Consider the following 5,066-nt stretch of genomic DNA (forward strand, 5'->3'; position numbering starts at 1 on the left):
CAAACTTTTGATGAGATGGACGATGATTGTGAATGTTTCACCATGCGGCTGCTAAAATAAATAGATCGATCCTGCCCATTTCTCGGCCCCGATTTCTTTAATTTTGGGGGATCGGTGATCGGCCAGTAAATTGTGATCAGTGCACCCCTACTTTTTACCATTAAAAGATAGTAGTAGTATTCTGCAACATGATCCAGATATAATGAATTTTATGAGCAGGTCTACACTTCAAAATGTAAGTTGACTACGCAAAAAAATACACATCATTTATCACTTATTGTGTTATGTATTCAAATTAACAAATTACATCAGAGCTTCTAATACTTAAATCCGTGGGATTCTGATCAGTGAATTCATAAGCTGAGAAGCCATTGCTTAATAATGTTGTCAGATATGAAATAAGTAGCTTATTATACATTATACAGTCTGTAGAATGGTGATAATACAGGGGGGTTTGGTTTCCTATGGGTGTTACAAAGCATTCAAAGATACCCGATCAGGTTCCAGTTGAACAAAATGTTCTCGGCATTAATTCTGTCAAGGAGACAAGCACAGGAACATACATGTGAAACAGCAGGCCTATTCTCGTGAAAGGTCACGCTGAGATTTGAGTGACAGCTTTAAGTCCTCCGATTACAATTTGCTGCAGAGGCGTCCGCGGTTTGTGCTCTTTTCCTGGGAAAGGCCGGAAGCGTGTGGAAGCCATTAATTGAAATGAATCACAGGACACAACTGATGTGCTTGTCATGGGGTCGCTGATGCAGCTGCTTTTCACACTCGGGAACACTAAAAATGAAAAAATAAATTTAAAAAAATTGTATTCTACCGAAACAAAAGTTACAAAACAAGCAGTATTAATTTATATGTCCACTGTACTTTAGTATCTTTTAGAATCACTGTCTTTGAACATTTGAAGCTTTTATAGCTACACAGAAGGACCCACTCCATATTTTGTACCATATTCAATTACTGTAGGTATAATCAACAGGCTTGGGGAGTAACGGAATACATGTATCGTCGTTATGTAATCAGTTTGCATTTTATTTTTATTTTTTTACTGTATTCCATTACAGTTACAGGAAAAAACATGTAATCAGATTACAGGTACATTTATTAAAAATGGGCATTACTTAGAGGGATTACAATTTCTATGATGAGACAGAGAAAGAGCGAGCTATCTATCAAACTGTGAGGTGTGGATGCTTTCAGTGACAGTTCACAAACAGCATATGGCCTTCAATCAATCAATCAATCAATCAATAGCCTACATGCTTTTTAATTACACAAGGATTTTTTGCTATTTGCAGGCTGCCCGGGTCCCCATCACCCGCAAATAGCAGGGTCACATTGTATACAATATATATTGTTGTGATATTTATTTTTATTTTGTCTTCATGAGCATACTCAATATTGGAGTAATCCAAAAGTAATCCAGTTACATTACTTTAATATTATGGTACTTGGATTATGTTACTACATTTTTTAGCAAGTAACTTGTAACTGTAATGGATTACATTTTAAAAGTAACCTTCCCAACCCTGAATAATCAAGTCTTGTAACTTTTAACATGACCATGTTATCAACAGCGCAATTTTAAGAGGACGTGAGCTGTAAGTCTCATATTTATACTTTGAAGTTGAACTTTCCCAGTTAACTCGGGAAGGCATTCTGCAAGGTGTCCTGACATTTGGGCTTCCCTGCATGACACACTGGCTCTGCACCTCGTCGCCTGGTGGGGACGCTCTTTCACAACTGGACGCCTGCATGCCTGTCGTTAACTCACTAACCAAAGATGAAGACTAGAACATCAATTGGTGTCTTCATTCTGATTAACTCATTCGCTGCCATTGACGACTATAGACGTCAAAAATTCATGTGAACCATTTTTATTAGTTTAACAATTTTTCTTTTCATTTTTATGAAAACCCTTTTTTTATTGTACAGTAATAACAGATATAAAATGATCATGCGATTAATTATGATTAAACGCCACTTATTTTTAATATATATTTTTAATTAGGCCCGTCAGGCGATTACATTTTTTTTAAATTGTAATTAATCACATGAATTCACTAGTTAACTGACGATTAATCACAAATTTTATATCTGTTCTAAATTTCCAATAAACAATTTTTTTCTAGGTTTTCATACTCTTGTTAGCAAAAGTGGATTTTTTTTAAACTAAAAAATGCATTTTTGACGTCTATACCCGTTAATGGCAGTGAATGAGTTAAAAGGCCTTTTGTGTTAAATGGTGACACACCAAACCGCAGACAGAAATGTGGACTTTTTTTTGGATGCATTAAAAATCAAGCCATTTTTTTTTTCTTCCTGAAAAATTCCTCATCACATTCTTCCTCACATTGCACAGCGTGATGTGACTGCCTGGCAACAAAGGTCCTTTTCACGCTGGAATGCGGACATGTCGTTGGCGTCAAGTGAGTTATGTTTGGGATTTCCTGCATTTGGAAGTGCTTGAATTAAATCGTTTTGTAACATCTATGCTGCCCTCGCTCCGAAGCTTCTAGATTTCACCGGCTGGACAGCGAGTTAACGACATTCCAAATAACCAGACTTTTGGGCTGTTTATTTGAATGGCCTCTGACCATTATCTTTAGGTCGTAGTAAAACACAAACAAAAACAATGTGTATTAGCTAACTATACACGACACACTCTCATGCTAGTAGCTAGTTACATTGCACAACAGTCTCTTATCTCTAATAACTGTCCTAAATAAACTAAAATGAATACACAGTGTTATTTTTTTAACATCACATGTACTTACGGACAATTCTTGTCCAAAGCAACAACGAAACAGGAACCAACAGTTCGCGTAGCACATAAACGAGTCTTTGTCGCGTGCTGCCACATTGGAATTCTCTCTTCTCAACAAAACAATAAACAAAGCAACCACTGGAGGGCGCTCTAAGGTTGCACACATTCAAACGGTGAACTTCTGAAGGGCAGAATAACATCCATCGTTTCAGTTTATACAGCGCTAGCTGATCCCCATAAAAGGGGGCGAGCTGGGTTAAGCCTACAGTCTGTTGACAAAAAAATAAAAATTAAAAGTTACACCCTGGACAGGGATCACTCCGAAGAGGAAATCTTGTAGTCTGGATTTTAACTTTAGGGGTCTAAAACTGTTCACTTCCTGTTTTGTCTTGTGTGAATGTGTGCAACAAAATAGGTTACAATGCACTGTGTAGTTTTAAACATTGTAGTCATAGCTGTCCTGTTTCAAAGCCAACCCCCCTCCTGTCACCCCTTCCAACCAGCACTACTTAATGACTCCTCTGAATGTCAGAGAGAAGGATGCTGCTCATAAACTGTCGTATGTCACATTCAATTCTCATTAATGAGCTGCTGAGATACGATTCAGTCACTTGATCGATCTTTTGTCTCTGACAAATTCCGTCTCAGCATCAGCGAGGATGGCAGGCCCCGGGGCAGGCTGTGGTATTTTGGTGTGTGGACCGGGTTTGAACTGCCCTTTGGCTCAGACACCCTCAGCCGAGCCCCCTTTTCCTGTTCTTTGTCTTCCATCTTATGTGGAGAGTGAAGACAGGAGGCAGCGGTGAGGAAAAAGCCAAATAGAGCGGGAACATGTTTTGCGTTTAAGAAAGAAGGTCACCGAGTGCCTGCGGTGCTTGATCTTCTCATGAACTCTGACTTCCCTGCTGGCATTTGCCACCATTCAAATGAAGCAGAAATATGCTTTCTTTTGAAAATATGAATATATCTGCCTCAGTGGTGGACATCAAAAGCATGCTGTTTTGTTTTTCTTTTAAATGTGGCAATAATAGTGGTTGCGCCACACCTCGCCTCACAATTTGTCAGTATAACTAATTAGCATATTAGGTCACAATTAGGAGGCGTTACAAAATCAATTTCCATAAATATAGCCCATCATATTAAAATATCAGCTGATTATAAAAAAACATTTGAGCATTAATTTGATATTCAGCTTGTGATACATATACTAGTACACTCTTTGTTCTCATAACACATTGTACTCGTTGAACAACTGTATCGAGTGATGTTTATTCACTACTGGACTGACTTTCACACTACAATATGATAACAGTTGTTGTGCCAAAGTACTTACCCCCTTAAAAAAAAAAAGGTATCTCCTACCGCGGGATCTTCTAACTTTTACCACAGAAAAGTGGAGATTCTTCAAAAAGGTTCATTGTAAACAGATATTTAACATTTTACATTTAGTCGTCTGAGCTATTTCTAGGCAGGATGTTTGAGATTTCCACTGCGTGCGTGGTCATTGAACGCACCTAGAGAGTCCACTGCAGAGCGCGAGCGAGTGCCTGCTTTTTTTTCTCGTTACAAAAAAAGAAGAAAAACACGTGTATTCTTCATGTGTTTACGGAAAAACATGCATTGTACTTGCGGCAGGGGATAATTATTTTTTATTTTTTTACGAAGGTAACTTTGGCACATCAAGTGTACATACACTAGCAGGGCAGCTCCTAATCGGCATTTTGGTGCTAACAGTAAGATGGATCCTGGTGGCTACGAGAAAGACATTATTAGTAAGACACAATGTAGCCATTTTAGTGTTCCCTTGTTCTACGTATGCATACTAGTCGATCGACCTTAACCTGCATATTAAGGATATATCGATATACTCCAACGGCTTTCCATAATTTTGTGTGTGTGTGTGTGTGTGTGTGTGTGTGTGTGTCTGAGGCTTGAAAGCGTCAGAATAGAGCTCAAGCGCCATCTGCTGTTCACATTCATCATTGCACAAATAATCCAAACTAACTTCATGTTCAAATTTGACACCGTTGTTGTGTGTCACACACACACACACACGAAGTTGAAAGGCAGCCAAAGAACGTCACCACAAGCAGCAGGTCAAATGCAAACCCATACTGCAAAGATATCGAGGATTAATGTTTATCTTGAATTAAAAGTGTGATTTTGAGAACATTTCCCAAGCTAAAATAAAGCCCTTAAAAATCCTTCTTGAGGTTTATTATTTGACAAGTGAATCTTCTCAACAAATATGACTTTAACTGATAAGGACATAAATCAACATTTGATATAG

General features: G+C 38.2%; 1 long non-coding RNA gene across 1 annotated transcript; it reads right to left on the bottom strand.

Annotated features, from left to right (window-relative positions):
* Positions 1 to 266: 266 nt before the first annotated feature.
* Positions 267 to 3,173, bottom strand: LOC147179651 (uncharacterized). Its single transcript, XR_015094002.1, has 2 exons — positions 2,787 to 3,173; positions 267 to 786 (listed from the first exon to the last, which is right to left on the bottom strand). It is a non-coding gene; the product is annotated as an uncharacterized LOC147179651 (long non-coding RNA).
* Between the last annotated feature and the right edge of the window lie 1,893 nt (positions 3,174 to 5,066).

This window comes from Leptonotus elevatus, chromosome 2, assembly GCF_054856555.1.
Source record: "Leptonotus elevatus isolate MCC_2025b chromosome 2, RoL_Lele_1.0, whole genome shotgun sequence".
Classification (NCBI taxonomy): Eukaryota; Metazoa; Chordata; class Actinopteri; order Syngnathiformes; family Syngnathidae; genus Leptonotus; species Leptonotus elevatus.